General features: G+C 42.5%; 1 long non-coding RNA gene across 1 annotated transcript; it reads left to right on the plus strand.

The window, feature by feature from the left end:
* Nucleotides 1–2,861: 2,861 nt before the first annotated feature.
* LOC129382643 (uncharacterized) lies at nucleotides 2,862–7,915 on the plus strand. The gene is made up of 3 exons (XR_008610685.2): nucleotides 2,862–2,907; nucleotides 3,699–3,761; nucleotides 7,783–7,915. It is a non-coding gene; the product is annotated as an uncharacterized lncRNA (long non-coding RNA).
* The last annotated feature ends 5,544 nt before the right edge of the window (nucleotides 7,916–13,459 follow it).

The raw sequence follows: 13,459 nt of genomic DNA on the forward strand, positions 1-13,459 counted from the left end.
CGGACTGTTCTATGACACTACATCCTGGGATGATGACCAGGAAGTCGAGAGCTTTTATGATGACGTAGAATCGGCGGTGGGTAAAGTCAAACAAAATGCACTATACTGATGGGCGTCTACAATGCCAAGGTAAGCTATAAGCAGGTTGGAGACAAGCAGGTGGGGGAATATGGCATAGGCTCGAGGAATAGCAGGGGAGAGCTATTAGTAGAGTTTGCAGAACAGAATAATATGCGGATAATGATTACCTTCTTCCGAAAGCGGGTTAGCCGAAAGTGGATGTGGAGGAGCCCGAATGGCGAGACTAGAAATGAAATTGACTTCATACACTGCGCTAACCCTGGCGTCATAAAGGATGTGGACGTGCTCGGCAAGGTGCGCTGCAGTGACCACAGGATGGTAAGAATTCGAGTTAGCCTAGACTTGAGGAGGGAACGGAAGAAACTGGTACATAAGAAGCGAATCAATGAGTCAGTGGTGAGGGAAACTAGAGGAATGCCCGGATCAAGCTAAACAACAGGTATTCCGCTTTAACTCAGGAAGAGGACATTAGCATTGAAGCAATCAACGACAATCTTATGGGCGTCATTAAGGAGTGTGATATAGAAGTAGGTAGTAACTCCGTTAGACAGGATACCAGTGAGCTATCGCAGGAGACGAAAGATCTGACCAAGAAACGCCAATGTATGAAAGCCTCTAACCCTACAGCTAGAATAGAACTGGCAGAACTTTCTAAGCTAATGAGGAAGCGTAAGACAGCTGACATAAGAAACTATAATATGGATAGAATTCAACATGCTCTCAGGAACGGAGGAAGCCTAAAAGCAGCTAAAAAGAAACTAGGAATAGGATAGAATCGGGTGTATGAGTTATGAGACAAAGCAGGCATTTTCATTACTAATATGGATGAGATAGTTCAAGTTGCAGAGGAGTTCTATAGAGATTTATACAGTACCAGTGGCAATCACGACGATAATGGAAGATTGAATAGCCAAGAGGAATTTGAAATACCACAAGTAACGCCGGAAGAAGTCAAGAACGCCTAGGGAGCTATGCAAAGGGGGAAGGCAGTTGGGGAGGATCAGGTAACAGCAGATTTGTTGAAGGATGGTGGGTACAGTGTTCTAGAAAACAGGCCACCCTATATGAACCATGCCTCATGAGCTCGAGCGTACCGAAATCTTGGAAGAAGCCTAGCCTAATCCTAATCCATTATAGGACCGATCAGCCTACTGTCCGTTGCCGACAAAGTGTTTTGTAAGGTACTTTACTAAGAATCAGGAACACCTTTTACTTCTGTCAACCAAAGGACCATGCAGGATGCCGTAAAAACTGCTCAACAATAGACCATATTCACACTATCAATGAGGTGTTAGAGAAATGTGCGGAATCTAACCTACTCTTACATGTAGCTTTCATTGACTACGAGAAAGCGTTTGATTCGGTTAAAATCTGAGCAGTCATGGAGGCATTACAGAATAAGGGTGCAGACGAGCCATATGTAAAAATACTGAAATATATCTATAGCGACTCCAGAGCCACCGTCGTCCTCTATAAAGAAAGCAACAAAATCCCTATAAAGAAAGGCGTCAGGCCGGGAGATACGATCTCCGCAATGCTTTTCACAGGGTGTTTACAGGAGATATTGAGACACCTGGATTGGGAAGAAATGGGGAGACGAGTTAATGGAGAGTACCTGAGAAACTTGCACTTCGCTGAAGATGTTGCCATGCTTAGTAACTCAGGGCACCAGCTGCAATGCATGCTCACTGACCTGGAGAGGCAAAGCAGAATGGTAGGTCTAAAAATATTCTGCAGAAAATTAAATTATAGTTTAACAGTCTCTAATAAGAACAGTAGTCTACGATAGATAGCAAGGGACTGGAAGTAGTACGGGAATACATCTACTTAGGACAGGTAGGGACCGCGGGTCAGGATCATGAGATTGAAATAACTAGAAGAAAAAGAATCGGCGGGGGTGGGTTTGGCAGGCATTCTCAGATCATGAACAGCAGGTTGCCACTATCCCTCAAGAGAAAATTCTATAGCAGCTCCGTCTTACCAGTACTCATTTATGGTTCAGAAACCTGGAGGCTTACGAAAAGGGCTCTGCTTAAATTGAGGGCAACGCAACGAGCTATGGAAAGAAGAATGATGGGTGTAACGTTAAGGGATAAAAAAAGAGGAGATTGGGTGAGGGAACAAACGCGAGTTAATGACATCTTAGTTGAAATCAAGAAAAAGAAATGGGCAGGGGCAGGACATGTAATGAGGAGAGAAGATAACCGATGGTCACTAAGGCTTACGGACTGGATTCTAAGTAAGGGAAGGGAAGCGTAGTAGAGGGCGGCAGAAAGTTAGGTGGGCGGATGACATTAAGAAGTTTGAAGGGACAACATAGCCACAACCAGTACATGACCGGGGTAGTTGGAGAAGTATGGGAGAGGCCTTTGCCCTGCAGTTGGCGTTACGAGGAAGGTGATGATGGTGATGATTATGATGATGATGATTATGATGATGAATGACATGTGCTTGCGCTCTCTTCTCAAGTCGAAGCAAAAATTACTGGACGCATGGAGCATTGATCGAAGTTTTCCACTCGTCATTGTTATTTTGCCCCTAATATATTACTAAGGCAAGAGCGACGTTTAAGTGCCCTTGTTTTATTACACGTCACGTAGTTTCATTATCAGTCGACTGCCTGGGCCATGTAAATGTAAAATGCCGAACAAAACATCCTGCAGCAATGCTGCTATAGCATTTTAGGTTACATTATTCGCTACATCCGCTAATGCCGATGACCTGCAATGCCTTTTGCAGTATATAAGGGTTACCTGAACCGTCTGAAATACATTCCTGCATCTACACGTAGCGAAGTTCCGGACCTTGGTTTCGACAGACGCACTGGTGAGTACAGCTATTTTTGCAGGTAGATTAGTGTGCGATATGTTATGGCTCCATTTAGTCACATTTGAGCTTTATTGGCATTTCAGGTCCTAGGCATACTGGATTGCTTACAAACATTATTCGAAACAAAAAAAAATGTTATGCATTATATCTTAATACACCCTATAGAAGTTACGTGGCTTACGCGACGAGCGAGGGTACATTTCACAGCTTTTGGATAAAATTTTGGCGTGATAGGCAAGAATCCTACTCGAAGGCATATGGTCCTGGTATTAGTTATGTAAAAGAGGAAAATACACTTAAAAGACAACCTTACGGGCGTTAGTTGACCATAGATATTTATTTAGAGTTGGTCGCAGTCCTAAACAGTAATATGCATTTTCACACACTGCTTCACGTACACCTAAAGCGAGAACAATCGGATTTTCCTATTAAAAAAGGCGGGGTTAAGATACAGAAAAAAAATAGAATGAAAGGAAAATTCAAGGATAGAGAATCAGATAGTTACCATAAAAATAAAGGAGAAATTAGTGGGATGACTGGAAAATACAAATAAATAATGTCGGCTATCGTTTTCTATATTGCCGATACAAAAGGGTGTGGCTGCATCTGGTGTGCATGAACTCAGGTTTCACAGAAACTGGATCAATGTCTATTCCAGGAACATATGAAAAGAACCATATTGTCATCTTTTACAAAGGCCTAATGATGCAAATAGTTAAGCGTTTTTACATGGAAGCCAAGTCAGTTTACCTGTGAAACATTTGATGGCGCATTACCTTTATGTGTAGTGCAAAGCACGATGAACCACCTGTTTGGAATGGACCTTCTGACTGTCGTTGCCATCGCAATTGGTAAAGATAACCTTTTGTATACAACACATTGCTAATTGTTTCACTATATCGCCACACAAATTCATGCACTACGGTTACGAAGCAGTAACACTTTATTATAACATCTATCTCAAGGAAGTGTAATAATGCTTGATAGATCCAATTGGTTCTCATCATTGAGCCACTGTGGAAAAGTAGTTTACCATTTTCCCTTCTGTATAATGTAGCGACGTCAATCAGATAAGGATCGCACAAAAAGTACGGTAACATTCTTTATGAACGTCCAGGACTACGCGAATAATTAAAAACTACAATCCAAGATTGCTGCAATGAGAATAAAATTATGTTCTTGGGCACTGCAGAGGTGAAAGCTCGTTCAAACTTCAGAATTACAAAAGCATAATATAAACGGATCAAATGAGATCAGACTATGACATTATCAAATTGAATCAAAGAACAAATCAAATTTGCCAGCAAACTTAGTGCACCAGAATGACCTTTACACCGCAACTAGTCCACTGAATTTCATCATAAAAGTCTTGCTGTTTCAAAGTTATCCTAATACATATGTCAGCCATTTTGTTCTAACAATGTCGCACGTGGTGCAGTTATCTTGAGCAGAGCGTTATTTTTTTTTTCATTCGACAGTACCTTATTCAAATAATCAAAACTGGTATGCGACAACGTCTGGCCCTTAGCCACAGGCTAGTTATGGATCCATGGAGTTATAGAAAGTCAGCGATTTAGACGCGGGCACAACAATTTCTTGCTTTGGATCAAAGAAAGCTATACGAAAGAGAAAAAATAAGCTGAAGGAAATGCAACCAAACAACAACCAATGAACGAAAGTGCAAACCGTAGCAGGAGGGAAAAAGCCACGGCCCCCGCCGGCCCGAGCGCGCGTCTATCCCCGTATGCCGACGACACAGCCATCGGCACCCAGAAGCGAAAAAGCTTAGTTGCTGTCCAAACTGCGAAGTATCGCCCCCGACAGGAGCCCCATACCACTAGTGAGGCAGTACGCTTCCGAGACAAGACGCATGGCCTCCCTCGCACGGCAGCCCGCACACATAGATGCTTGCGATAAGGATACATGAAACGGTTACACAAGGAGAATTGGTTGAACATTTTCGGCTGTAGCCGTGTGCAGAACGGTAACACGTTATAAATATTGACTCAAGGCAGCAAGGATGTGCATTGATATGATATATATACATTTGATGCACAGTGTGTCGAGTAAGAACAAGGGTCCACCGGCACTGACACTCACGTTTCTATTCATCCATAAACACATACGTACGTAGAAATAACAAGAAAGCGTAGCAGCAACACTCTATGCAGTTGTTGACATCACTATAACTTTCGTTAAACACTGATCAGTTTAGATCAGAAAGAAAGAATTCTTTAACAGTAGTATTAACATTTATGACTGCATAATGTTTGCAGGAAGCGAGTTCCACATTTTCACACCTATATAATGCATGCGTGGCTGGCCGTACTGGTTGTGACATATCGGGACCAGAAATTTTTCGAGGAAGGCTGAGCGACTGTGGAATGTTGATTCATTGAAGATAGTGGCAGGAAATGGCGTGTTGCATTCCGTTATCTAGAACACAAAAAAGGCAACGCGGTAATCTCGCAGATGCGATAATGACAGGACTTTCTTCGCAAGAAAACGATTTCATGACGGTGTAGTCAAGCTAGCGTAGTTGATTATGCGCAAAGCTCTCTTCTGAAGTCGCACTACAGGCTCCAAGTATGTTTTGTATGTAAATCCACAGGCTGCAATACAATAGTGTAAGTGAGAATGAACGAGACAACAAAAATATAAGGTTCCCAGCGTTTCGAAATTTAAATTACTCCGCGTCTTTGTCGGTACGAAGCATGCGGAAGAGACCTTACCACACAGCCTATCGATATGAGGCTTCCCGTTCATAGCGGAATCAAAGGTTACCCCTGAATAGAGCCCTGAGTCGACTTTTTCTATTCAATCACGGCCAATCGTAATGCGGCATGGCTCCTCAAAAGGCTTTTTCTTCAATGGGGACAAAAAAATACCACTTTAATTTTATATGTATTTAAGGGAAGTCGATTACATTCAAGCTGTTTGATACTATATTGAAGTCATCGTCGATTGCTTTAACTGCGTTATTTAAAGATTTGCTGCAGACCTGTGTCATCAGCATACATGAAGGCATGTGCTTCATTTAAGCCATCTGGAAGGTCACTTATGTATATTGTAAATAATATTGGCCCAAGTACCGATCTTTGTGGTACACACATAGTAATCTCAGAGTGACATGAGGTGTGCTCATCGATGACCACTGCATGTTTACGGTTATCGAGATAGTTTTTACAAAAGTCTAAGGAAACGCCTCGAAATCCAAGTCTTTACACTTTCATGAATTATATGCGATAGTCGACAGCATCAAATACCTTTCGTATATCTAAAAATACTCCTATTGATATTTCGTTGATGTTCAAAGCTTGACTGATAAGATTACTTAAAGACAGAATATCCGTAGTTGTCGATCGGGACGTCTGAAAGCTGTGTTGACGCGGGGAATGGATGTTATTTTTATATAGAAATTTTCTTATTCTACTAAGCAGTAGTTTCTCAAAAATTATATTTATGCAGTTCAATACCGATATAGCTGGATATTTACCGAAATCACTGGGATCCCAACTTTTAAAATAGGCGACACTCTTGCCATTTTCAATACCTCCTGGTGTGTGCCGGTGCAAAATGCTTTGTTAAGGAATTTAGCGAGAGCAGGTGCCAAGGTTTTTATTGTATTTTTTACTACGGACACCGCAATATCATCGAAACTCGGTGCCTTTCCTCTATCTATTAGATTTGTAGTTGCTATTACTTTCTGGATTGAAATATCTATGTAGCCAAGGAACATGAGTTCCAAGTAGGCAAAGTGTGCTCGAACCTACTTTGCATGCAAAAAAGAAGATGGGTTCCAACCGTACAAAAGTGGTAGTTAAATTTTTCACTTACTGATGAGGCATCGCAACCCGTAGCTGTCGATGGAAGAATTCGTTTTGAAACTGTAGGTTTAAGAATAGAGCTTGTAGTAGCCCATGGTTTTTTCCGATTGTGGGACGACGCGTTGATTTGGTTACTGTAATAAAGCTTCTTCTGTATTCTGATTGCTGCCAAGGCTTTGCTTCTCTGCTCCTTTTAATGATGAAAGTAGTATTGATGGTTGATTGCTGGTAAGGCTTTGCAAATAGTTGATGTTTCGCAAAAAAATATTGTGTAAGCGCCGAATAAAGTTATTGGCTAAAATATAATCACTTCCATTCAACTTTCGCTGTAACAAGAAATATGTAACTCACATTTGTGGCACAGTTTAGGGTATGCGTCTCAAGTTTGATTCCTGAGCCGGTTGATACTAAATAGTGTCTGTCTGTCAAAGGAATGCTGGGCACGTGCATGTTTGGTATACAGGTGATAGAGTAGGAGACGTAGCTTACTTTAGCTTAGAACACAAAATCCTGCAGTATACGACAATGCTTTGTTATTGAATTTATTGCCCACGCTATAACATCTGAATTCTCAAAACTAGTGTAAGAGACGAGAAATACGAGAAAGATGCCATCAATGTTCTCAATATGCCTGGCACTCTTGGCGGTGGGAGTCTTAGGAAATTTGCAGCTACCGGGTGCCGAGGAGCTCTTTGTGGCCGGGTAAACTCTGAGCAGGACAAACTATGCGCAGGGCCAATAATTTGCTCGTTCGCGGAGGGGCTGCTCCAATCTATTGAATGTCAAAACTGTGTCGCATCCAAAACCACGATGGCATGAAATTGGAGTCGAGCATAGTGCACTGGTTTTTTTTTTCATTTCTTTGTACAATATTCGATAACTAGGTCGGCGAAAATATCTTTATTCTTCTATCTGGGAATTTTGTCTGTTGAATCATGAATGCAACTTCTGATATTATGAACTTCAATGTGAGCATGACTTTGAAGAAAGTTGATCGTGCCAAACGTCCTTACATGTCCTTAACCTGCTTTCTGCTGCGTTTCAGCTTTGATCATCATGGCTCCGAATGAAGCTGTCGCGCTCGGTGGAGCTGTCGGAGCAGGCCAAGGTATCGGCAAGAAGTGAATTATTGTGCGACCTTAGTCTAGCGACTCCATTCTTGTCGTGCTCTGGATGACCAGCTCGTCTGCAATAAAATGCACTTTGAAAATGTGGTTTGCAAGATTCTTCATTGGTTTTTAAGGTACAGCTGATTAGATATGGCTGAACGCAATTCATGCATTCTTTTGTTGATGTTCGTGGAAACGGACGGTGTAAAGAAGAAACGGCCGGTGGGTCCTTCTCATAATGAAACTGAGGCGACCAGGAATTGGAAATAGGAGATGCTTGGTGCTTTGTTTGCTCTCTTGAATTTTTCTTTGTCAAAATATTTCACATGTCAAATACTGTATGAGATATTCTAAAACTGGTACAGCACAACATAGAAAAAAAGAAACAAGCCAAGTCGACCCAATGAAAGAACAAAGCGCTTACTTCCGCCTGGTTTGTGGCAGGTTGCACGAAATTATTAGCAAGAAGAAAGCATCAGGACATGTCGTCAGAACAATTCACAAATTCACAAAACATCACACTGAGAGAAGACTATACCATCAAGAGTCAGATAACGCACAGCTCTGTCATGAAAGGTTAAACTGATCAAGAAATCTTACTGGGAAGGTAGGCACAAAAATGACGCGCTAAGACAAATTCTATGATATGCGATCAGCTTCAACAATCACCCCCGTAAGTTGTGATCGGTGCTTTTTTAGCACTTCACAACGATAAAAATTCCGCTTACATCTACAGCCGCGACAGTGAATTCCTAAGTGTACCTGCTTAGCTTGGTGTACATCAGAAGAATGTTCTTTTAGACTTTCATTAACACAAAGACCAGTTTATCCTATATATCTATTCCCGCGTGATAGTGAAATTGAATAAACAACGCCGTCAACTCAGGACCCAAAACGCTTGTTCTGCTTGCTCGAGCCGACAGTACTGCCCGGGTGTACCGGATTTACGACCATCCAGAGCCTGCGTAGCTTATCCGGCATGGAAAACACTATATCCTCGATGCCCTCGCGGCCAGCCTTCCTCATACTCTTAGAGACGCTCTGTAAAGATGCTATGACTACTGGCCTCTTTGGTTGAATATTTCTTTGTGGGGCTTCTGTGTTTCTCTCCTTCTTTATCTGCTTTAGTAGCTGTTCAGCTATAGGTGACAGTAGTGTAGCCAGGTATCCGGCACATAAAAGCCGATCAACCTGACCGGCAGGACTTCTTCCTTGCTATGTGGCGCTGTACCAGTTTCAGAAAGCAATACTTGCTCGCCCAATCCTCAACCCTAGTGTACGAGACATGTCTCCGTTCGTTCCTTGACACCACTACCCCGACGGATCAGGTTGCATGCAACATCGTTTGATCAAATAATACCTTGACCCGGTTTATTTTGATCGCTCATAGCACAGCGAGTTTCTCGACTCTCACACTTGATGTTACGATTCGACAATTTATTAGCAAGATTGCAGATTCCAGGTTTATTATATAATATACGCCTACGGTTGAAGATTTCATACCTGTCAGGATTTCAATGCTGTGTTTGGAGAAGAACATCTCTTTAACGTTTGTTTAGCACAAATGAAAAATAATGAATGCGCTGTGGCATACGAGCTGCCGATTAATGAAAAGAAAATGACGGGCTCTTTGCTGATGCTGTTCTTCCTGCGTCTACCTGAGGCAAGTTGTCTTTTTTTTTTCTCAACGTTTATTTCACTTTTCATACTTATTTAAATGCGGCAGCAGTATAGGTTCACCCCACCAACTTTAGCGGGACCAAAAAAAAAAAGCATGAGCCCACCCAGAAACAAATGCAGTATAACGCGGCGGTTCCAATAACTCCCTGTGGAAAGGAAAGAATTGAAGCATAACAGCGAATCGGCCTAGCTGGAACATATTCATCTTAAAAGGAAGTGCCAGAGGCACGCCTTCTATTACTAGGGGATGCAACGTAGGAAGAACGGCATCAACAGGTTCTCAAGTTGGGGCCAAAGTTCGGCGTGCAACCAAGGATCGACATCGTCGACAAGTTAGCACTTACAAGGGACATTGCCAGGAGTGTACCAGAGAAAGAAAAGGAGCGATGTGTGGTGGAATGTGTGGACGTGGTGGGCAAAGCTTCGGTAAGCAATAGATCCAGACCCAATGTTGATAGGACTGCTAAGTGTTTGGTTGAGAAAGCGCTCGTCCTTGTGCTGCCCTTTTCTTCGTCCCTTTTTGTTTGCGCGCAAAAGATTTAAGAAGGAAAGAATGTGAGAGAGTGGCACGTTGCGCCGGCACCAGATGCTTCTAAGAGCGACTTTGAATGCAAAATGGAACGCCTGCAATCGTTTGTCCATGGTTAGATTTCTGGGCTGCAGTGCGGCCAGACATAGAATAACTCACACCCTGGGCGGGGGATTTATTCCTAGCAATCCAGGCGCACTTCTCCAAATTTGCAAGTATGTGACGGAAAGCTCGAGAAGTCGTGATTATGTCAAAGTGTTCAAAAAATCGTAAGTTTCTATATGTTCCAAGTTATATTAGCGGCATATACACATATACGAATGCCCAACGTCTTTCGTGATGTAAGCGCGCACCACTTTCGATACACCAAAGATATCCATTATTACTTTTTGTGTGCTTCATTCCGGGAACAGATATTGAGACGTGTACTTATCTTTATCGGGCGATCAGGTTTCGCCGCCTAACAAACGTTATCGCACACCGCGGGACGCGCCTGCATATATCCATAGTTTTCGGAAAGTTATTGATGCTTCTATCCGGCTGTCTCTTGTCGCCGAACCTTGTGTTGACTGATTTCATCGCGTGACGCGAATGGTGTAGAACTTTGTGGAAGGCACGCGGGTCCCAACGATTAGTCTGGAACATTCGACGACTTCTGTAAAATGCCGACGCGTTTGACACGCTGATCAGATTTTCGACGATCGCCAACCGTGTTCGCCGCGATCGTTGTGCTATAAGTGTAGCGTGTTTTTGTGGGCACAGGCTCGCAAAATAAAAGTTAGTTTTGTCTTCCACAGTATTGCTACTGTGTTCTTCAGCGTTACCACCACGTGACAATATTTTGCTTTTTTTTTTTTTTCACCAAGAGCTAGAACTCCTGCTCTGTGTCGTGCTTTTCAACTCCTTTATTTCTATCTGCGCTGGTTGGGAAGGGTCACAGATTACATTCCTGAATGTTTATTTACTTCGCTGATATCTTTACATAGCAAATTTTATCAGAAAAGGAAGTAAGCTTATTATTTGAGCACGCGCCAAATTGTGAGCATTAGGAAACATTAATACAATGCCGAAAGAGCAATCCACACACTTCAACAATTTTCTGAGTTTGAAAGAGTCTAATAAGTTTTTATAGCGTATATTTTGTACCTGATTGATATTATTACGATATTCTCTGGAGATACTAGACGAGCCGCCGCGAGAGGGACGACGAAGTGTGTCTGTTAAGAGCAGCATTCGCTCGCGCCAAGGGCGAGCGAATTTCGGCCCTGCGGTATGGCTCCAGTCCAGTGTAAATTGCCTCTTCCGTCTGTGTCTTTCTACACGTAACATTCCTGCGGAGGTGAGCGATCCCCGTTCTCGCCGCGGAACTGCAGCGTGGTCGGTACATCGAGCTTGTCACCGTGATTCCCGGAGAGGAGACCGCCTCTGCAAGGGCTTCGGCTTGTCCGAATGCTCTAATCTTCAAGGTTGCCCAACATGCGACCCTGGTGTGCTCTCTGCCCTGGAGGGACAGAACGTTGACGAATGGATCAAGCTATATGATCAATCATATGTATGTAGGCACTGATGTATGCATGTATGCATGTATGTATATATCAAAATTGTCCCGCCAACCTGGGCCACCTTGCGATAGATAGTCGTCGTAAAGGAGGATTGTTTAAACGCGCACATATGTACACACTGCCATATACTCAGCCAACGAAGTTGGTTCCACAATTTGGTTTAAACCCTGTCCCTACTGTACAGCAGCCCGACGCAGTGTCCATTCGACTACGGACTACGCAGTGAACCCCATAGGTGATATAACGGTTAGATGCAAACAACCACACGTGGAAGATACATAGCTAGCCCTTCTAAACTGCGCAGGGTTTCTTAATACTGAAAATGGCATTGGACTTTCAAGTGAATCTCCTGTGTGTAGTGAGCGTCTGGCATGTTCACCAGATCTGCTTTCATTAACATGTAAGAAAGCTCAGGGTACTTCCCAGACTTTACTGAGTAAGCTTGCAATGGGTGTGCGTAGGTCTGCATCCTAAAATATTCCCTCATACCTGTATCATCAGGTAGTCCATTGTCAACTGGGTATTTAGGCTGATGCGACAGGGTTCGAAGACATCCATACGCCCAACTAAGGTCACTGATTAGTTGGCAATGTCTTTTTGCGTGCCGCTCTTCAACGATCTCCTTCGCTTTGATGATAAACTCACGGGTTGGAAAATGCGTGTTATTCGTTCGAGATGTCATCCACTCACAACAAATTAGAGTAAACACCACAGAACAAATCATAGCAACGACTAATATAAGTAATATAATGACTGCCAAAAAAATTTACCTAAACTAAATCTTCATACGTTCAATTGATGTATATTTCACGAGAAACTGTGTAAAATTTAGGATTTCGAACCCCTTTATAACTAGTAGTTTCTTATTACGAAATTTTTGCCAACAAACAAAAGCTGAATTGGCTAACATAATATATCAAAGCCACCGTCATTTTAAGTGTAAAAACATAGTCGATGAACGTTATCAGAAAGTGTGCCAATGTTTAGGATGGATCGCATAATTAATGCAATCAATACTGGATGTGTGGACTTCACCCTACGGTATCACATTAAAACATGGCGAACAAGTTTCAGGAGTGGCACTCCGCTCAACTATGCCTCGAAGATGGCATTTCTACTAAGCCCTCTAACAAGATCAACGTAATTTTAAAACTATAAAAACAATTGGTTTTCCCGCGAAAGGAAGAGTGGTTATTCGGGACGTAGCAAAGTATGTTGCTTCGCAAACCTGCTCCCTAAACGTGTATAAGGACGTTCGAAGAGACATCGAAACACTTTCATTTTGTAGATAGAGCCACTGCTGTATGAATTGCCATAGTCCTCGGGCTGGAAGATACATAGGGCACAAGGAATGACATCTTATTTACCAAATATCTGTGCGTACACAATATGTAACGAATTACCCCCATGATCCTTTTTCTCTTCATTGCTAAGAGTGCCAATGTACTTTTTAATTCAAGACCAGTGTGATTCTTCCATGAAATTTCTAGGAATGAGCATCAGATTACAGTGACACTTGCTCTGGCCCACAATGGTGAAAGCTGTGTAAGCACTCTGCGTATCTTTCGCAAAATGGATTACCATTTTTTAAGGATCAGTAAAAGTTTTCTCCTTAGGAAACTGTTGAAGGTATTGCAGCGTGGTATATTTGCTTACCTTATATATTCTTTCCTGCTAACACTGACAGGTTATCCAAGTACAAATACAAACACGCCCAGTGCACAAAAGTGCTTCGGTGCATTTGTAGTACATTAGGTTAAACAGTATATCCTTCTCTGTATGCATGCTTTATAGATCCACTTCACATAAATGTAAAATGTCAAAGCGGCTGCGTTATCCTCT

This window comes from Dermacentor andersoni, chromosome 6 (assembly GCF_023375885.2).
Source record: "Dermacentor andersoni chromosome 6, qqDerAnde1_hic_scaffold, whole genome shotgun sequence".
NCBI classification, from domain to species: domain Eukaryota; kingdom Metazoa; phylum Arthropoda; class Arachnida; order Ixodida; family Ixodidae; genus Dermacentor; species Dermacentor andersoni.